At 40.2% G+C, this 23,243-nt stretch overlaps 1 protein-coding gene across 1 annotated transcript in view; it reads right to left on the bottom strand.

Annotated features, from left to right (window-relative positions):
* The window catches only part of LOC111865260 (homeotic protein proboscipedia-like), a gene marked incomplete at its 3' end in the record, with an annotated part of 206,850 nt that extends 191,138 nt beyond the window's left edge, over window positions 1-15,712 (bottom strand). The window contains exon 1 of the mRNA XM_023853156.2: window positions 14,838-15,712. The remainder of the gene's footprint in view (window positions 1-14,837) is intronic.
* Window positions 15,713-23,243: the final 7,531 nt, after the last annotated feature.

Genomic DNA, 23,243 nt, shown 5'->3' with positions numbered 1-23,243 from the left:
TACCACACAAAACGTAAAGACAGAAAAATACTGTGTCATTTGTCGGTATGTATGATCACGAAACTGGTCTTGAACCCGGAGGATGTGTCAACACACGACTCTATGGACCAAACAAAAAGAAAATACGTCAAGACTGAAGAAAACTGTGTAATGTGATAATTTATAATTTTTGCTCTTCACCAAATAACGCAATATTAGGGTTATGAAATTAAAAAAATCAAATGGACAGAGAATGTTACATGTATCAGTGTGATGATACACATAACGCACGCAGTCGCGAGAACAAGACGCAACAGAAACACAATATACACGATAGGGAAGAAGAGCTCCAACAGAGTAGGATGAACAGGACTGGCGTAATAAGATACGACGTAGCGATCGGGAACCCTGAACAGTTTTAATATTTTTACGATTGACATTTGTCAATATATATGATGGACATATATTTTAGTTATTTTAAAGTGAAGACAAGGCATACAATGTACTAGTTTGACGTGAATTGAGTAGCACCTGAAGATGGCATCCTTATGCCGAAACATGTAGTGAGAGAAGAAGATAGACAAGTGTATGCACTGCAAGACGGAATAAACAAATCATGAACCGCTATTCTTACTTATTTCCGCTTACTCCACCCCCCCCCCAGCCCAAGCAGGGGCATTTCATGTACAGCGAAACGAGAATTTCGTATATATTACTTCTTTACTAAAAGCCTTGGTGTGGGGGAGCAAAACGTATACGTGCATTCGGAAAATGCCCTGTTTGGGTTCAGAACGGGTAACGGTTTTCCCCAGTTCGTGCTTTTACTGATTTCCTCCAGGCGAACGTCAACACATCTGATAGATACGACACTGTAATCCCAGTAGCTGAGAGTCCGCACGTATTTACTGACGGAACTGTCGTGTCTCACGGAGAAATGGAATTGCTTATTGGAAACCAAGAGTTTTCTTGCCATCAATATTCTTAAAATATGTGAGGAAAGGAGATCATCTGCGTCCAGACCCGTTACTCCGTCGGAGGACGGGTGACACGCTGAAGCCAAGCCATCCAGAGATTTCAAATAATATGAACAGACCAGCAGCATTCGGTGACAAGCACTGAATGACAGATGTTACGTAGCACACAGCGTCATGGAAGAGACAGACCGTATACAATTTCGTGGTAACTGAGTACAGTTCAAGGTCCAAGCGAAACTTGCAGTTGATAACAGAGCTTTTTATATGACAACAGTGAATAAATATATTAATATATGAGCACTAATCTCAACATTGTGATATGCTTGGTTATCCCAACCTTGACCCTGCTTATTGCCTATACTTGTCATGATAACAACGAGTAAGTGAAATTCGACTTCTCCTTACCCCAAGAGGGCAGACTCAAAACATATGACGTTCTTCAGGCGGTTACTATGAAGGGTACTTGACATGACACCGTGTAGTCTCGTCACATTCCTAAAGCTACAGACATCAAAAGCTCTGCTAGAACACGGAAGAAATCTCAGTTACCATTTAAGCATTAAACATGCGTCTCAACCCTATTTATGTATGCATGAAATGACCGTCGTTATATGGTACAGCGTCGTCCCTTTGTAAAATGTTAATAAAAAACGTCTCTCACTGAAGCCTACCCAAGTAAGGCAGCCGTAATAAAAATGTCCGCTGCAGTACTTTTGAGGTCATCTACGTCGTCTCTCATAGGATACAGCAGAAGCATCCTCACACAAAACACATCTCTTCAGAGGCCGCCTAACTTTGATTCAGAATAAGGAAAAGTAGGCTAGATCATTCCGGCGACCGGTTTTCTGCAAAACTTATATCAAGTGCAAGAATGATTCAAGTAGCCTTGACGATACATGCACGAACACTTCCTCTAACTACGCAAACGCGTGCGCAGGCTGGTGTAACGTCAACGGTCTAGCTTTGCATTCGGAAAGTACTAGCTACTACTACTAGCTGTATTTACCACTAAGTTTTTACCTCGGTTTCTCCAGGCGAACGAAATGACGATGCCTTGAACAGGCCACAACTGCCTCCGTAAAAATACTCATTTCATTCGATAAAGGTAAAAAGGTAAAGCAATTCCTGTAACAAGCCGTGAAGGCCTATAGGTTTGTGAGACGTCGAGGCTCCCACATTTTCTCTAGACAATCGGCTTACAGATAGCAGTGAGGTCAACCTTACGCGCCGGCCACCCTTTAACACCCAGGAAGATTCCTGTTACTCATTTCTGTTAGAGGCTGAGTCGACCTCAGGGCCATAGAGCGGCTGGAAGGTCAACTGAAAAATATCCACCTCATCGGGGCTCGAAATTGCGCGCAGCATAATGCCGCAAGAAACTACGCTACCGCGTGTCCCCATTTCGAATTCTATTGCCAATGGAGTTGAATTACGTACAAATAGGAACAAAAAATTCAAACGGCATTCGTATATAATTTCAAACACAATTCGTTTTAGCATTATAAGGAAAATGTGTGCAGTGTTTAACCGGCACGCATTCTCCTCCTCCATAACCAGTGGAATTCAGACCACAAGAACAGGTACGTGCGTGTACAATCACGGCTGAATGGATAACACTGCGCCAATTGCTTTGCAATCAGAACCGCCGCTTTATTCTTGTGGCTCAGAACTTCCAACAGCCAGTACGGAAGTCTTAGCAGACTGCTGTTATCATCATCACGGCGGGGTCCTCAAGCCTGTAGGAAGCAGGAATTATCCCTGCATTTGATATAAATATGATCTCGGGTTGTTCCTCTCTAGCCTTTACATCCATCAAGCACCATTACGAAAAAATATCATCTTAACAATTCTTAGTGGATCACTGCTGTTGTGTCAAGACAATTTAATTTGAAGTTCTCATGAAACTGTTCTCCTGCAAAGCTCTTCCGGAGTCGGGATAGCTCAGTTGGTGCAGCGATGGGCTATGTGGCAGGACGGCCAGGGTTCGAATCCTGGCAGGGACAAGATTTTCTTCTTGTCCCCAATGTCCAGACCGGGTATGGGGCCCGCCGAGTCTCCTATTCAATGGGTACCGGGAATTCTTTCCCATGGGGTAAAGCGGCCAGGGCGTGAAACTGACCACTCACCTCCATCTAGTGACGAAGTCAAGAATATGTGGAGTTCTATCTCCACTCTCGCATAAGTCTTAATGGTGTGGTGCTTAATTAATTAAGCACGGGGACTTTACCTTTTTAACCCCACAAACCTCTTCCACTTTGTTCTGATTTCGGCAAACATAGGTCTTAATTCCAATACAGTAATCAGGTAACACACAGGAACGAACTCCGTTGCTCAGAACAGCATAAAAAGGTTTTAACAAATTTTGGAGTAAAATCAGTGTACTTCCCGCTCTCTCTCTCTCTGAATGATATGTCACCTCTAAAATTCTATTGGTTACGAGCCAGTTTTTTCTCTTGGGGTGAGACTGAGTCCATTTGGTACTGCGGTCACTGTTTGACCTGTTGTACCAGCCCCAGATGACAGATGATGATTGTGGAGCAATCGGTGGAGTGCGAATTGGCAGTGGAAACGCAAATACTCGGAGAAAACCTGCCCCAGTGCCACTTTCTCCACCACAAATCCCACATGACCTGACAAGGACTCGAACCCGGGCAGCCGCGGTGGGAAGCCAGCGACTAAACGCCTGAGCTATGGCACGACCTCAAGCCAGTTAGTTAGTTTGTTGGATTTCAAGTTCTCAGACGTGATTCCGTGTAGTCTGGTAGAAGTTTATAGACGTCTCGGCTGAACGTACTGCCTCCATCTTCAGGTTCGAAAGAAACAACACAGCACCTTCCTCCGAAATATCGGTACATTTCTAGCAAACTGGACAGGATCAGATTCCAGGTTTCACGCTGGTATTCATTTTTGGAAAAGTACCACTGTACATTAACATCGTTAGGCATAAAAAGATTGGAACTTTTTAAGTTCACTTAATATCAATATAAGAAAAGATGGCATGGTCTACAGGTTCACTCCATTATTCCTGTTTCATAAACATTTTAGACGTCTTTCAATGAACCAATGAAAGAATGAGTGAGGAATGAATGAATTGAAGGAATCGAATGAATGAATGAATGAATGAATGAATGAATATATATCGGGTGGGATAATAATCCGGCCCTTGCACTGAGACCTTCAATGATCTACTGAGCTTTTAGACGGCTTTAAAAGAGAGGACAATGAATTGGTTCAGACAAGCAATTACAGATCGGAAGAGCAAGAAATCGAAGATAACCCTATATCGCCAAGGACATTCCGTGGAATTCGCCACAACCTGATGTTGACCAATATTATTGATATTTATTTATAGTTTACATAACGACGCTTACTTCAGATTATGGGCTATAGCGCCAAATGTTACGATTAATAAATAAATTGGAAAGCACGTGACCTACTGCTGGTTCATCGGAAAAATTCATATGCGCCTCGCAGCAGGCGGTCTACCGGTCGCCGTGAAGCGAAGAGGCGTCAAACCGGTCAACAAAGTATAAAATCCTCCCTGTATATAGTGTATTGGATTTGCTCAAAGCATTGCTAGGCAACGGCTCGGTAAACCCGTTCCAACGCGCGAAACTGTGTCTCAGTGGACGAATGTTACAGCTCGTTGCTATGTAGCAGCCAGCGCGCCAATGGACTGGTGAGATATCAATCACGTGACTTGTTTTCTGTGTGGTCCGTGCGGAGCCTATGTAACGAGTATCTATTGTAGCTTAGATTATTGCAGTGCAGTTGACAGTACAAGGACGAGACTGGAGCATGTTCTTAGTGAATTGTGAATATTAGTTGAGTAGAGATTAGGACAGAGGAGTGCTGAGTGACAGAAGACGAAATTACAAGAAGGCTTCATAGAGATTTGAAGTGTTAGTTTCTGTGTTGAGATCCGCTGCCAGGAAACGGCTAGTGAGAATCCTATGTGCAACGGTGAACTGAAAGTGTGTGGAATATCGACAGAGCTATAATTGCGTTTAAGATAAATCGTAACCGAAGTGCCACTAAATCCAATCATCAGATCTAGAGCCCGTTATTTTCGTCACGCGTACACCCCTACACATTACAATACTGTAACTGTTAAACATCCCAACAACGCCATGGCAAAATTCAACGTCGAATAAACAGATAATACTTAGCTATGGACTTTATGATTAAAGTATTCTTTTCTTTCAGAGACGTATACAAGAATTTTAGCTTCCGCTATATAATTCCATGGTACAGGCCATTCCGTGAAATTTGACGTTTAATGACAACCAAAAAATTCACATGTTTTTATTGAACCTGGATGCCAGTTGGTGTGATCACAACAACCCTCCACTGCAGACTATCCTGAGCCAGCTGAATCCATACCCTCACACTATGTCACTTAATAATATTTAGGCCTACGAGTCGCCTTTCAACATGTGCACGTATTACGATGGGTGATCCTGCTTCTGGCTTCTGACAATACGCAACAGATCGTCTGTTTAATTTCATGACAAGCAACATAATTCCACCAAACAATGTAATTTGGTACTTATATGTCCTTATTTCTGTCGTCAGCACAGCGCAGAGCAATTCGCTTATGCTTTCTAGTTGCTACACAAACCATTAAGACAGGAAGATGGCGTTCTTCAAGAAGTCCCTCCTGTTTCAACTTGCGAAAGACTGGCTGAGGGGGATACTGTATTATTCTAGCGTTTTTCTGAACTCGCTCAGATGAGTAAAACCATTCTGGGAAATGCGTGCTTACTGCCCACGTTAAGAGCTCTCATACATCATTGATTCACAGGGAAGTCAGATTCGGCGTTAACTCGCAATGGGTCACAACTGTGCACAAGAATTCCAATCTGGGATTCAGGCATCCCTGGGCTAACCTGAGTAATCTCGTGATGTGCTTGGTCCTTCCAAAACAGATGCCGGGGCAGTACCTGACACTTCATTATCCATTTTGTTCCGTAGGCGTAAGATCCTAGGTTCGATTTCCACTCCAAAAGTCGAATATTCTGACAATTATTCGCAGTTTTCCAAACATATAATGCTGGGGTGATACTCAAAAATAAGCCACACTTCTTGACCCAAATTATTCACAATCATCCTGAAACCCCACACTACATAACCTATGCGGTTGAGAGAGTGTCGTTAAAAGATATATGATGCAGGAATCGCTTCATTTCATTTATCGGTTAATAACCTCTTCAGCTAAATTACTAACATCAGTTAACTCAGCAACAACTCAGGTGCACAGAGGGGGCATTTCTGAATTCGCTCACTACTGGGAGTTGATTCACTCATGTCCTCAATTGTGGAAAACACACGGTAATGGTCCAGAGAATGGAATACCCACAAGAAACGACAGCAGCGTTTCAGGGATAGGCCTATATGTCTCCACCAAAATATGCACCTCCATCTTGAAACTATGAACCATAAAATATATGCTTGTGCCCTATTTCCTCAACACAGCACATTAAATAAAATGAGGACGAAAACGTTCCATAAAGCTCTTCTTAGTAAACCGGATTAAAATGGCTTTCTTCATTTTTTAAAAAAAAAAGAGACCAACACGTCTATTTAAAAAATGCAATCCATAATTCACTTGTACCAGAAATAAAAGAAACACGTAGACACTCTCCCTACCTTTATTTATTGAACCGGGGAAATATTTTATTTCCATTGATACGAACTGCAAGCACAATGAAGTACATTTCAGGAAAAGTTCTTGCACAGTGTCTCTGAAAGTCGGATCTATGATTCCATACGTGAATTATGAATAATTCTCTATATAACGTTCCATATTCCACCTACAAGCACCATTCCTAATAAAAACGAAATGCAAGACCTCTCTTATATCAAATTCGCTTACAAAGGATACGAACACAAGAAGTGAAGAATAACGCTTATGAAAATGTAAGGAAAATGAAACTAGAGTAATGTTGAAAATATATGTATCTGTTTTATGTGCTTCATTAATCAAAGCCTGTTTTATGAGAAGCAGTCATAATATTTAAAACGTCGAAACATTCAGGTTTCTTTTCCTCCAAATTTTATCTTATAAGAAACACTGATGTTTTGGAGAACTTTTGATATCTTAAGGGTCAGCACTGCCCGTATCGCTTCTGCAAGCAGAATGTTAGTTCTGTGCTAAGTATACTATGCAAGATATCACAAAATATTGTGGCGAAAATATCCGCTGCTAAGCGGTGACTCTGTAAACGGCGGTCATTGCAAAATACACGCACGCAACAATAGAACGGGGTTACGCAAACCGTTTCTAAGCAACGGATCGGTAAACACGCCTACAACAATTGGGACATTTCCCTATTATTGGAAACGGTGTTTTATATTCGGCCGTGCAAAGTGGTTACAAAGAAGTGTTCAGTTGAAAATAGTCAGGTCGTGTTCCGGAGTTCTAAGTGGGCATAAGTCGAGAGTTGGGCTCTGCAAGGGAGGCTAAGAAGATGGCGCTATGAGTTCAGGTGTAGAGTGACGTAACCACGGAAGCTGAAGGATCTTCATTGTTAGGATTCGTTACCAGGAAACGTTTAGTGAAAACACTGCAGAGGAATAGCCATTGCTGAGAGCTGTTTCCAAGGAACGACCTATGAAAGCAGACTGAGAAGACAGTGTGGGGGCGATTGTAGTGTGTAAATCAGCAATAATGTTGTAATTGTACTTCCGAGTGGTGAATACAAGTGGTCAATAAATCCAATATCCAATTAATAGCCCCTATATAGTCATAAGACCGTAAATACGTGATCGTATTTTAAATACCACCCTGACCGAAAACTTCAAAAATACTACAGAAAACAATCGACAGGTCCGTCTACACAAAGATCGTGTCAAATATAATTTATTATAATATTTCCAGCTATTTTTTTGTGGGGTGAAATTAGGCAGAATGCCATCTGTTACTGCCAGAACCTAAAATGAATTCTGAAAATTATACCCGCAGATATAATTTAAGAACGACCTGAAAATATAAGGGAAACCAAGCCAGCACAGATCCAGCCGTAACATTTCCGAAGCCACAAGTGTAGTCAATAAAATAAATTAAACAAAATGTATATGCAATAATGGACCGGTTTCACATAAATTATAAGCCTTAATCTCTTATTACTTTTGGAATATATACAGAAATTACGGCGTACAGGTGAAGGAAAAGTTGTCTGTCTTATATTCAGCAAGAATATAAAGACCAAGCTTACGAGAGGAGGAACTAATAGAAAATATACGTAGGGAAACTGCAAATATTCCTGCAAAACAGCTTCAAACGGTAAATCAGAACTTCTTCCGCCGGTGCGTGAAATGCATACTTGTAGAGGAACAACATTTTCAACACCTCCTGTCATCTGTGAACAAAGGTAAGAACTTCCTTTCATTCCGAACGTTATCGGCCGTCAGGTATGTTGATCCATCGGCAAAATTTGTATGCGCCTCCCAGCAATCGGCACACCGGCCTCCGTTAAGCGCAGAGCCCTGGAATCGGTCAACAAAGTAAAAATCTTCCCTCTATAAAGGGAACGAAGAGTAAGAAATATATTAGAACATTTAATAATTAAACAGTATCTTCAGAAAAGTTTCTGAACATTACTTAGTCAACATTAAAACTTTTAATTAACAGCAAACTGTGTAATAACACGAGCCGATACTGGCAAAAACAGCATTCCAACCCTGTCTGTCCTCTTGGCTACAGAAGCCGGAAACATGCACCATCCCATGTTGGGCAAACAAAACAGCCATTCTACATGGATTCGCCTAAGTTTCACGCCATCCTAATATATTAATTTATTGACCAGTTGAATGTGCATTAAATAATGATTTTTTTTACTACACGAGCAATAGAAAATAATTAATTCATCCTGGTTGCAAAGATAAATAGGCCTATCGAAAACAGGCGGCTTTTTATTTAAGAAACGTCACACAGATGTCTTCTTACCCTAAGAGAACCAGCAGTTAATCTACAAAATATGGCAGTTTTCCAGCATCCTAAGCAAATTTACCGACTTACTTTGTACAGAATTATATGTACTACATATTGGATATATTTATTTTTCTGACCTATGTGCTTTCAAATCGCATATTCGTACCCGGTCTCTGTCCTTAATATGTATGTGAATTCGAGGAACAGACCTACATGCTGAGTTCTTAAACGCACCAGAATTTCCCACGAAACGTAGGTTCTAAAGATGGAAAGGATTTTTCTTGTATGTCCTATTCGAACCGCCAAAATTTCCCTTACCATGTAGGTCCTAAGAATATTCCTTGTACGGCCTACTCGAACCCATATACTACGTATTTCAAAAACTGTTCGAAGTAAGTAGACTGATTTCAGTAGAACTGTGAAGTACACGCAAGTATGTACGATGTCTCGTTAACAGGCCAGTCAAGTAGATCTACAGGTAAAGTTAATTTAGTAAAGCCAGTTATACAAACATTTCTATCACACGTACATTATGTTATAGGTCATTCGTCTTTCACACAGGTTGTTTGTTAGCTGACGCTGCTTATGTTTCCACAACGATACAGACACTGCAAAATGAACTCAAGTATTGAAATAACATATGGATATAGTATTCATAAAATGCATGAATCAGTAAATTTAACAAACAAATGAAGACAGGAGATAGCACGAATGATCCGGAGTTGTAACGGATGCTGACAGTACATTATTACACTGCACCATGACTGATATGGAAACACTTCGACCCTCTTGGCGCTACATGTCTGGCAGATATCTTCGACAGAAATGGCAATGATTTCTTGCGCGTGAGGTGTCCATAAGACACGTTCGACCGAATTCCACGACATTTACACAAATATCATTCTGCGTCCTTAATGTGTTGCTTCAGTATGCTATGTGTCACCACGTTCCTCCATGAAGCCAGATATAGCCGTTACACGTTCGGGAACGGAATAAAGCAGCATACCATGGTAAAGACTCTCAAGGTAGCTCAAAGAACAAGAATAAGAACACGCAATTGGAAACCAGACCCACAGTGTGCATTTCTCGCGAAACTCCCGATTTCAACAATACGTATCACCAAAATTCTGGTTGTAAGTTTTTTATATATCCATTTTTTTGGGGGGTTCTCATCCATATTTTACAATTGCTTTAGAACCAAAATTTATTAATCTGGAAATTGTACGCTTCCACCGTACCGGCGTGTTGTAAGGTACAATGACGGATGTACTGTGCAGGCATGGCTATCTAACTTTCCTTCCTTGGACTACAAAAAATACTCGAATGATATCTCTGAGTTTTCCAAGTTATGCAAATGGATGTAAAATATTAGCTAACTTTAATGAAGCTGTACTCTTTTTTGTTAACTGGAAATCACAGATATGTATTGGATATTACATATACATTTACAAAACCAGGGTTCGTCTCGGAATTACACTTGTACAAAACAAAACTGAAATAAATATTCTGCAGTTATCAGTCTCCTCAGATTATCTTCTCTCATAATTCGGGTCCATCAAACAAACAAACCAAACTCCGTTCTTTTAGTCCGCAAGCGAACTATACCGACCGAGTGACTGCCGCTTGTCGGCGAAGTTAGTGCCAACTTTAGCGGATAGAGGGTGTCGCGTGGCTTCCGCAACGAATCCCCACGGCCGTTAATTTCGGTTTTCTAAACCGGAGCCGCTATTTCCTTGAAACAACTCCTCAATTATCTTCACGAGGCTGAGTGGACCCCGTTCCAGAGCCACTACTTCTCATAAATTCTGGTAGCGCTGGGAATCGAACCGGACTTCTGGATCTGTAGCCAGGAACTGTGACCACTAGACCACAGAGGCGGTCAATCAGGCACAGAAATAACACCAATCTGCAGAAACCCGCCCACCAAGATTTCGCAGCAACGGACGACATACCCTACATATGTACACAGCAAGAGACATCAAAATCCACACTCGCCGACGTTAACAAATTTCACGAAAAAAAAAATATACGACAAATGATCTGATGTCAGAGGGGTCTCTGGCTGCAAGGAACTTGTCATTTATACAGAAAACCATAACTTATTTAGACTTATAGAATATGGGACATTACTAAAATTATTCTGTATCAAAATATAGCGAAAAATACCCACAATAGGCCATACATTCGAAATTACAATGTTTTCGTGTCTGTTTCAAATGCTAACCATGACTCTAAACAATAATACAATTCTGATAATAAGAGGAAGAGGCAGTGTTTTTTATATTTGTTGATGACACACATTTAGCTTGTACTCATTCATGCAAGCCTCGAGTTCACGCAGAGTTCACTGACGGAAGGAGATAATAAGCCGCAGGTTTAAAATCGCATCCTCGACCAGCCTCATTTCTTTTTATGTATTTACATCGCCACATAGACGCTTGCATTCTACATCATTTTAGAGTTCACAAATTTATCAGTGAAAACATTTTTGTTGCAAAAAAACACATCGATACTTGCCAAAAGATCCGAACAGCTCTCCACGAGTGGTAAACAAATTAATAAATAACAAAAGATCGTTTATTTGATACAAATACTGAATTGTAATCAAGAATATACTGTGACTTGAGAACGTTGCAGACTAAATTTAAGTGAAAACTGCACTGGGCGCATCTTCTGCCTGTTCCAGCTACAACTGGCAACTGGTTTGTTCACCTTTCCTAAGATATTCCACTAGCATGGTACATATAACTAAAATTTCTACGTCGGTTTTAATTTTGTTGTTGGATACAATATATTGCCTTTTTTTCTCAAGACTATTCTTAATTTAAATGTCGCCCTTATATTGTTCTCGACCCGAAAAAATACTCCTCTACCATGTACATAAAATAAGATTTCTAAGCCTAACATCCTGCTTCATGGGTACAAGACCAGCCTTTTTTACATGATGACAGAAAGGGCTACTATTTTCGTAGTTTGTGTTTGCTCTTATTCTTTAGGCATTCGAAATTCTTCCGTACCTCTCTTCGTGCAGTATTTCTCGTTAATTTTCCTGTCTACAAACTGCTTAGTTACATCTACATAATTGAAAACTGCCGTCGGGTTCTACTGGACCTTAAAATCTGACATCGGTCACCGCTGCACCAAACAATCGCGAGAATAATAAACTGTGTGAAACAGCATTTCTTAAAATTCAGTTTAATTAAAATCTACGCCACCATATACTTTCGACAATGGTTTTTTTTTTCTTTTCTTTTTTTCTTCATGGGGTAAGACAGTCCATTTGGTACTGCGACAATTACTGGCCTATTGTACCAGCCCCATGTGATAGGTGAGGGCGATTGTGGAGCAAATGGTGGAATGTAGATTGGCAGGGAAAACCAAAGTACTCGGAAAAAGTCCCCAGTGCCACTTTGTCCACCACAAACCCCACATGACCTGACCCGGACTCGAACCAGGGCAGCCGTGGTGGGAAGCCAGCGACTAACCGCCTGAGCTATGGCGAAATTGTTTACTTTCCATCTTATTGGCTTAAATTTTGATAAGTGGGCCATTAAAAGTTATGCATCACATTATTATAACTGATATATACCGTATATGTACTCCAGGTTGCTACCAATAAATTTGTAGCAATGCCAGTCTATGTGTCATATATCTTAATTGTAACATCCTGATTCGTGCTTCTGCATGAAACGGTTCTTTTTACATGTAGAACTAAGTAACTATTCCCACTACTTAAATATTACTTTTTAATTAAAGTTTCCACAGAAAAGTGAACATAGCGTTTGTTGCAGTTTTCGTGAATTTTTATATGCAGTAACTTATAGAACAGGAACGTATTCCGACTGAATATAAAAGCTATTTCTCAAGCCAGCGCAGACATGCATGGACCAGAGATGACGCCCAATCCGACCAACATGACTGGACCTCTTGACGAATTGTCCGTGGAGGGCCGTGATTGGCGCACGACCAGGCCGCACAGACAGCGTCATCCAGACCCCGACACAGAATCCACGATCCAAAAACAATGATTTATAGACCAAGCTACATGCCTGTTTTCAGACATCAAATAATAGAAATTATGGATCTGATGGTGGTGTTGATTATGACAATTATGTTACGAACCCAGTGATACGCATGCCCCAACACTGTACAAAGCTTCAACGAATTTTAAGGTAGTTCTTATTTAAATGGAATCTGAAGCCACTAAATCTCATACGGGCGCTTTCGACAACAGAATTTCAATTCCTGGGTCAATATTCGCACTGACTAACCTCGCGAATTAAATCAGGATGAAAAACACTTTCTAGAAAAGTGCTAACTTAAAACGGCTCCATATCCCAGAGTCGCTATTATTGTAAAATATGCCAATAGTTAGAAAATTCTAGGTTATGGATGCCCTTGTCGAAAAGTCTTACTGATTTTTAAATTAAATACGAATCGAATATTTTTTGGCGATACGCAAATTAACACAAACCACATTACGTTCGGAAATGCAGCAGAAAGTTGGAGATGCCGCTTCTCTTCCTTAACAGGATAAACACGTCGTACTTCATAAGGAAGTTACCAGCACTGAATAACAGCTACACAAGTTGCACAACAATGCGTTACTTACACAACTGTAAATCAAAATTCATACCCATTTCTCCTGCTGAATCAGCTCGGGTGTTTATTTAGGTGTTACGGACTTAGAGCTTTGTTTATACGCTACTGACGTTCTTTTCTGTTGTTAATTTTGCATGAATAGGTAAAGGCGTCACTAGGCTGGATAAAACTCAATTTCTTGGATTCGGTAAGGCACATCGACAGCAACTACAGCACCGCCGCAAACTTCGCACTAGTTACTTCTAACGAAAATGTCAATAACAGTATCCCAAAATCTTCAAAGCCTGTTAAAAATATCTAGAAGGATATGATGTAACGAGTTTTAAAAAGCAGCAATCGTCTATCGCCGTAGTCAAGGGCCTAAAGCCTCTCAAATGGTCACATCTCGTTTCCCGGAATCGATCTCTCCATACTGTCCAAATGCAGAAATTTCGTGACATAAAACAAATCAAAATCTTTAAAATGAACTCATAACAACTGTTGCTTAAGTGTCAAGCGTCCTTTCGCCGCTACTCTTTATTTTTCTTCCCACACACAAGAACAAATGATTTACATAAATGCTGCCGGCCATTGACGACTTCAATACTATTCGATAAGGAAATGCAGGTTCCGTTCGAGAAAAGTATAAATTGTTTACAGTGTCAACTAGCCTGTTGTATCTATTAATAATGGAAACAGACTGCTCATAAATTCAACAAATTTATAAACCGTTTTATATTAAAACAAAATTTCACGGATGGTTATTACACAGAGTGTTTAGATGTTCCGTACATATCAAACACGCGTCTTGGTTTCATTTCACGCAAAATATAGGAAAGAAATTAACATATGTTAAATGAATCATATCCTTAAAACCTTTACACAAGAATTAATCAGTACTTTTCGTTGCACAATATTTGTAATATGCACAACGTTTGCAGCGTAACACCCACAATGTTGTTTTATGATACGTAAATATGCTTCTATAACTATGCTAACTATAAATGCGTACTGTACTTCTACGACAGGGCACTAGCTAGAATATTTCTAATATGTGTGAAATTTCAAAGAAAAAAGTGCAAGTGAAGTACTTACGTAACACGTATAATTGCCCACAAGGAAATCAATAATCATAAATTGTACTCACAAAAAGTTCGATTGCTTTTCGCGCGTTTAATCCGAAGAACGTAATTTACACTGACCAAGTTCTGTTCAAAAATCACTTGACCCGCTCGCTTACGAAGCTCATTAAAACAATGACCGAGGCCTAATTACCGCAAGCCAATAACATCCACAACTGTACGCAGGATAAGTATTGGGCACATCAAATGATTCAGGGGCTATAAAAACTCACGCTGAAACGTACTAACCTTGGTCGCAATCTCAGCCATAGATGTACTGACCTGCACTGTTGATTGATTACAATAGTTGACAAACTAGTTAGCTGTATTGCTGAATGGTCAGTTATTCCAAGCGAAAGACGACCTGAGGAGCCAGATGAACATCGGAACATGCACTTTTAGCAAAGTTAGGGCATGCCGGGAGCGATCCACAGCTAGCACCACATGTCACATAACCACTTCGCAAGTATCCAACAAACTGGAATGAATTGCGTCATACCACTGTACATTTTCACATTCACACATCATGTACTGAATTAATTAATTAATTAAGGCCTACTTCAGGTATAGGCACTGCTATAATAAACCGTCCCAAATTACTGATACGGGAAATTAAAATTCAATATATATCACTGTCTAATATTCTACACATTCCACCGTCATTGATTACAGGTTCACTTCACCATAAAAATACGATGAATCTGTCACCAAACAAGCCATGCACATCTCGGTGTGTCGTGTCAACTTTCTGCACACAACAGATTCTTGCATAACCCCTTCCTTATTTTATCAATCCTTTCATTTCACTCGCCTTGCTCCATTCCAGTCCCCCGCCAAACTTGAACTGAAGGAAACAGATGAAAATCAAGTGAAAAACGGGGGCTCGTCTCTCTTCCCCTTCTCAATTTCTCCTTCCAACTTCTTGCTTATACTTCTCCTCCTTTCCCCCTATTTTCCCTCCTTTATGCTATATTTTTTCTGCCTATATTCCCCTTTGGCCCCAGACCATCCGTTCAATCCATAACGAAGACTTAAAAACTCTTTTCCTTCTTTCTCACTCACTCACCCGCTCGCTCAACCCATTCCAATTTGAAACTGGCAGGGACCGCCGCTAGACTGCCACAGTGCGCGCTACTGCGCAGACGCACGCTCTCCTCGCTTCCCTTCCGTCCTCATCGGCTTTCCCCTTTCTCTATACCAAAAATCTTTCTCGCCCCTCCATTTTTAATGAAATTGTTTTCGGCCGTGCATCACAGATGGCGTTTGAAGCGGTTACATCATTTGTTTTTTAATGTATGTAGAACTAAGGAAAAATTACTTTTGCAGACATGCATTAAGGAAAGAATCAAGAATTGGCTGTCTCTGTCGTTTACAGGCTTTCGCAATTCATCACAGAATGAAATTCAAAGGGCGTATAATAATCGAGCATATGTTTTGCAGGTCGCCAATTTGAACCGTTTCATTTATACACCACCTGTCAAAAAGCTGAAACGTGAACAAAACTAGAGCAGAAACAAAGTCGCTGCTAATCCAATTGCATTTTCCTTTATTTGACCCCTAAAACTAAATATTTGTCTTTCATGTATTTTTGGTCTTGATTAAATGGCCATCAACGAAAATCTGGATGCTAATGACTGACGTGCCTGTTGGACATGGCATGGCTCACGGAATACATAATTTAGTTTAAATTTCGTGTTGCATCTAATTCCAGCAATGAAGAGTACTTAAAACCTATGGACAGGAAGCAAAAAGAAGGGATACTTAGTCCTGTATGGCGAATCCCAGCTGTTAGAACCACTCTTTCAACGGCAGACACTAAAAATGCCTACTTTGGGAAAAACATGAAGTGTCGTTTTGTGAAATTTACGTTTACGTGACTAAAATAAAGATGGTTAACAAGGTAAATATCTCCATTTCGTTGCAGTACATTTCCGCATACAAGGAGTGTAGTTAAAATGAGTTACATACCTGCGAAATTAAGCTTGTAGGCCTCCTTTTCCCCTCAGATTATGGCCTGCGTTTATGTTCAGTTCAACCCTGAAGATGGGAGCAACATAGTCCTCCGAAACGTTGGTACCCACGTATAAGACTGCACGGTGTCACAATACAGACAAAAATAATCTGAATATACACTATATTGAAAACCTGACATGCTACGAAATGTCACCCAGTATTAAGGATTTAGCTGTTTCTTGTGAGAATGGTATTCAACCTTCGTAGTTCTGTAAGAAGCTACGCGTTTCTTGACCAACTGAGTGTATACTATTTTCTCGTATGAAAACGATAGGCCGTGTACACTCAGTTCTTCATACCGTCGTTAGAGCGTACAGAAGAAAGACACGGAATCATTTTAAGTCAGAATAGCGCCAAAAGTAACTTCATGTAAGGCCTTACCGTAGCCAGTAAACCACTGCATATCATTCAGCAGTAACTACCAGTAGCGTATACGCATAATACTGTGTTGATCTTGGTAATTTTCTCTGGGCTTCACGTTTGTGACAGTATTCTTCGAGTAAGAAATATCGAGAATGGAGCGTTTCACTTCTGGACATTGTCCATTTCCTGAATAAGGGGAAACACACGTACACTGAGTTTCGCAGGAGGCCTCTGCCCCCAGCGATAAGAACAATCTTTGTAGTACAAAGGGACCTATAAAGTAGATACAATTCACGTCTTTCTGTGTGAAGACCAGGACAGTAGCAACCTTCGAAACATCGTGTATTTTTTCTATTCATAAAGAGACAAATTTCTCTTCTCCAAGTCGACCAGACCGGCTCTGGGGTCCAACCAACCTCCTATCCAATGGATACCGGGATCTCTTTCCCCGGGGGGTAAAGCAGCCGGGGCGTGAAGCTGACCACCCACCTTCAACCAGTGCCGAGGTCAAGAAAATGGGGATCTACACATCCACTCCCCCTTATGCCTTCACGGCGTAGTTAAGCACAGGGACAACTTTACCTTCAACAGTAACAGTATAACTCCTATGGGGATGTCATTTAGTGACGTTGCCTTCCACCCTAACTCTTCGTCAAAAAATACCTCCCTCCGAAAGTTAATACTTTAAGTTTAAAAAATTGTATTGATACATTTTCAATTACAATAGCATATGAAGAATGTCATAATGAAAATCCATAGGTCCAGCCTAAGTTTCCTTCACATTGGCCTAACATATCTATACAGTAGTTAGTTAGTTAGTTAGTTATTGGAGAGGGTGGGTTTCCCCATGCACTTAGACCTGTATCGGTCCATTGTGCTTCCCTCTATGATTTCTACCAGTCTCTATATCCTACCGGTACTGGTGCTTACCATCAGTCCCGCCCAGCCAGCGAGGCCGGATCTACTAGCTGAGAGGTATCTATAATGCTTCCCCCATCTACCAGAGGTATTAGAGACTGCTGTTGGGCGCGAAACGTCCGTTAATTTGGCTCAGTGACCTCCTTTGGAGATATGAGGTTCTTTTACGTGCCGTAAAGCTACGACACGGGACCCACGGCTTAAAGTCCCTCCCGGAGGACTTGTTCCCTGAATTTTTCCGCCCTTAAAAATTCGACGACCTCCGCCGGGTATTTGAACCCGCGTACTACGAGTCATGAGGTGGGAACGTTACCTCTAGACTACGGAGGCCGCTTATCTATACAGTAACCTCACATTTTAATCTCGCTAACACCAAAGCTTATTAACTTATCCCAGAGTGAACACGTCAAGGAAATACAATTTATTTACGAATGGATCTATAACATGATTTATGAGAGAACCCTCTCTCATGCAGCAATTCAAGGATCATCCTTAAATCATAAAATAAGATCCCGATATCCTGGTTATAATGTGTATCAGCATCTGAATCTACATTAATTCACTTCGTGCATAATTTTCCTATTTGATAAATAAAGTCACCAAATGGGTCACAAATGGAAGTAAAACATCTGTAATGGACATAAAAGGTTTTCTATGTATATGACTAGGCAGCAGCACAGACAAGCTTCATGACAGTCTAGGTAACAGACGCACATGCGCACTTTCAGAGGCCGGTTTCAGTAGTCAAAATGGCGACCGTGCTTGAGGAACGTACTATCGAAGAGCAGCGTCCTGTTGTGCGTTTTTTTTTGCGGGCAAATTTAAAGGCTATTCATAAAGAAATGTTTCCTGTATACGGCAGAAAATGTACGTCGTGTAAAGGGGTTCACAGCTGGGTGGCAAAAGTCTCTCTGATCACGAAGAGGTTGAAATGGAGGTGCGGAAGTGGCTGAGACAACAGTCAAAAGACTTTTGGCTGCGGGTTTCGACGCGCTGGCAAAGCGATGGAATGTGTGTATCAATGTTGCTGGAGGATATGTCGACGAAGAAATTTTTTTTCCCAGGTTCGAATATCACCTGTTTGACGTTTTATTTCCATTTATGACCTATTTACTGACTCTCCTTCCTACAACATGAGAGGAAAAGTTTACTACTGCTTCCTTGGTTTATATACGGAATTTCAAAATTAGTCCTAAATCTGCGTTGGATGGAATGCCAATGGTAATTATTCTTTTCAAATTTTAATTTCAAGGCGCTATACTTGTATGCATTTCTTCTGAATTTTGGGCGTTACAGATCATAATCACCAAGATGCTACACACAAATCAATTGCTGACTTTCTGCATCCCTCGACAGATATGTAACTTGCCCCTTGAATCGACTTCTCACATGCTCTATCTACAAGCAGAATAAAAACTGTTCTTCGTCCCTTTCTTTGTCACCATCAAATATCAAGTAGTTAACCTCAAGTTCCCAGAATCCTGGTGTTAACAAGACACAAACCATAAATATCGTCTGGAAATTCAATTAAATTAGGAATTCGAAAGCAATTTCGTTCTAAACGGTCGTTTTGTAGCTAGGCTGCATATATATACCATATACGAGTATATACGTATTACGGCACTGTTGCCTGCTGGAGTCAACAAAAGGAAGTGACATTTTCATACTTTCATTGCTTAATGCAGAAATCGTGTCTGCACATTTTATTTCTGAACCTTCTGAACAGGTTTCGACGGCATTTGCTATTGATGCTGGGGAGCACACTAAATCGGCCGAATTCAATTTTGGTCCACATAGATCTAACATAATCCCTACTATATGTTACGCTTATTTCGAAATGTATCAGTTGTCTCGAAGACGGCTCGTCATGCTCATCCGAGCAAAACTGGCAGTGCCTATTTTGTCTATTGCACGGATATCTATTCTTTTAATATGTTAAGGTTATTAGTGTTGACCTATTTAATTTTTGCTAAGAACTTATTACTGAAATGCAGATCCTGTGTACGTTAAACTCGTCGGATATAAGTAATTCAAATATCGTATTTGACTCAAAAACAATATTCCATATAAATCATGAAATGTAAGCGTATCTATGAACTGCCTCCAAACCAAAGTTCACATGACTAGCTCTAAAAGGTTCATTTGTTATCGCTATAACAACCGAGAGATAAAGAAAATATTTGCACGACCACAATGTTGCTATTTTTCATTTACAAAAGTTAACTTTTACAGAAAATTTTATTAATAAAAGTAGCATATTTTTCTCCAAGATGTTCTACCATGAGTCACTTCAACACCACAGAGAGTCGCTGATGTCGCTCTCAAATCGCGAGTTCACGCGGACGTAATGTTTTTACTCCTGATGCACGAAATAAAAGAATAGAGCGTTCGGGTGGTCTTCAGTGGCATACCATTCCAACCACGTTTCATGAAAATCTGTCATTTGGTTCAAAAGTTAAAATGAGGTTGCAGACAGACACACAAACACACACAGGCATACGTGTGAGCGCACACACTCACGCAGAGAGCATGATAGTTTTATAAGCCGTCTGTTCCCTAAGGAAGAAACGGAACTGGCACTCGGCATAAAAGTAGTATTAATTTAGATCTAAAAATGTTTGTTTAAAATATTTTTCATATAATGGATATTTAAATTAATACAAGGGACAACAATACTGGCTGCATAATATGATATGCGTTAGTAGCTTTGAAACAGTGGGTACGTATCTGAGGTGATGGATCTACATACAGCCTGCAATTTGATCTACATACAACCTGCAATTTGATCTAAATACAGCCTGCAATTTGATCTACATACAACCTGCAATTTGATCTAAATACAGCCTGAAATTTAATCTACATGCAGCCTGAAATTTGATCTACAGACAGCCTGCAATTTGAACTACATACAGCCTGAAATTCAATCTACATGCAGCCTGAAATTTATCTACAGACGGCCTGCAATTTGATCTACATACAGCCTGCAATTTGAACTACATACATACAGCCTTCACTTTGATCTACATACAACCTGAAATTTGAGCTACATACAGCCTGCAATTTGATCTAAATACAGCCTGAAATTTAATCTACATACAACCAGCAATTTGATCTAAATACAGCCTGAATTTTAATCTACATGCAGCCTGAAATTTGATCTACATACAGCCTGCAATTTGATTTACATACATCCTGCACTTTGATCTACATACAGCCTGAAATTTAATGTACAGGCAGCCTGAAATTTGATCTACATACAGCCTGCAATTTGAACTACATACATACATACAGCCATCACTTTGATCTACATACAGCCTGAAAATTGATCTATATATATCCTGCACTTTGATCTACATACAGCCTGCAATTTGATCTACATACAGCCTGAAAATTGGTCTACATATAGCCTGTAATTGAAGTACCTAAACGCAAAGAACGCATTTAGTAATGTGACTAGCCATTCCATCAAAATACATTAAAGTCGTATCATTTGCATGGCCCGAAACTTTGCCTTCTTACATCCACACCACTGTAGTTTTCATTCTAGGAGTAGCAAATGATAATTTCCCGTAAACAGATATTTTATTGTGTTCTTTAATAAAATAAAAGTAGACCGTTCTGGAAATTCTGAAATTTACATGCCTACTGCTGCTTTTCGAATTACGACAGGACAACGTATGATTCAATTAGCGAAAATAATCGGGGAAGTTACACTTTGCATTTGGGAACATTCCATATGAAGAAGATAATAACATCGCTATTAAGAATAAAAGGAATGCATTGCAACTTGAAGTTGCCGACGGAAAGTCACGGACTCTGCAATGTACTGCAGAATTATAACTCAAATAATTCAGTTATTCGTTTCTATTTTGCCCATTTAAACTAATAACAAGACAAGGTTGCATAAATTCGCCACGATATCGTAGCGCTTTATAGCTTAAAAACATGATAAGAGAGATTTATGCAGTTAAAAAATAAATCAGTGAACACAACGCCAATAACCAAACCCATCCAACTGAACAATATCTCTCTCTGGACCTGTCCTCTTTTTCTTTTTGGTTATCATTCTTTCTACTGGGTTTGGTCTATACAAGGTCAGGGTCAGTCGGTCTGCTAAGATAGACGGACAGACTACAGGGACGCGTGTCAGAAGAGTGACGTCACAAAGCAAGGGGAGTCCACCATGATTAGAGCTACTGCTGGGAGAGAGGGAAGAGGTATCTGTATAAACACACAAAGGGGCATCGTTCTTTTTACAGCCTCCGACGGACCGACTGACCGTAGCACCGGCAGGCGACAGCTCAGCTGTTGCCTGCACGTCACGTACCCACAGAACACCGCAGGTGAGGGACGGCGCACGCCCGGATGCGAACAGCGCGGTAAATACATAAACACATTTGCGGAAATTAAAACTTCACTAGAACTCTCCCTCTACTTTTATTGTTGTTTTCACTAATTTATTTATTTATTTTCTAGATTTCGCACCAGCGTGTTACATTCATATATCTGGAATTGCCAAGAATGGCGCACAGTTAATTTTGTGTAAGAGATAGAAACGAATTGAAACACAGTAGACCAATGAAGGTCGCAGTGCTAGGGCCAGTTTTATGGCTCACCCCTCATACTCATAGAAACGAATTGTGATATTGCATGTGTCTGTACATCAACAAGAGATTTGTAAAGGCAGTTTTAATTCTTGAAGATGTTGCATCAAAGCACGTCAGACCACTTCTGTTGCTGATATTACATGTTTCTTATTATCTCCTCTTACATTCTACACCTATTTTAATGTCCTCTTCAAAAATTTACGTATTTATTTATGTACATTTCCGAACAGATGTTTTTACCTTTACTACATAATGGAACTGCAGCATCGGTCAGGCATATATTCTTTACCCCTTGCACACAAATATGTCTGGGCTGTTGGACATAACTGCTTGACCTTTAAGCACTGCTCTTTCTCAGTGCAACCTATAATTATTGTTTTCCATAGGATTCATTTGGTTGATATCAATAGCATAAAAAACTCCGTGGTTTTAGTCCGTAAGCGAACTACACCGAGCGACCGCCGCTTATCGGCAAAGTTAGTGCCAACTTTTGCGGATAGAGGGTGTCGCGTGGTCAGCGCAACGAATCCCCACGGCCGTTAATCTCGGTTTTCTAGACCGGAATATTAATAGTATAACGATAATTTAATATTTTATTGTTTTTGTTGATGTACTATTTTCGCTGTTATTATTATTATTATTATTATTATTATTATTATTATTATTATTATGCATCAGTTATGCAACAGAATATTTTATATATGTGTATCTGTCCTACATTTGCGTACCGCTTCCATTTGTTTTTCACCCGTCT

The sequence above is a fragment of the Cryptotermes secundus genome, unplaced genomic scaffold (assembly GCF_002891405.2).
Source record: "Cryptotermes secundus unplaced genomic scaffold, Csec_1.0 scaffold1001, whole genome shotgun sequence".
NCBI lineage: Eukaryota > Metazoa > Arthropoda > Insecta > Blattodea > Kalotermitidae > Cryptotermes > Cryptotermes secundus.
The sequence above is the reverse complement of the archived record's forward strand: the minus strand, read 5'-3'. Positions and strand labels throughout refer to the sequence as shown.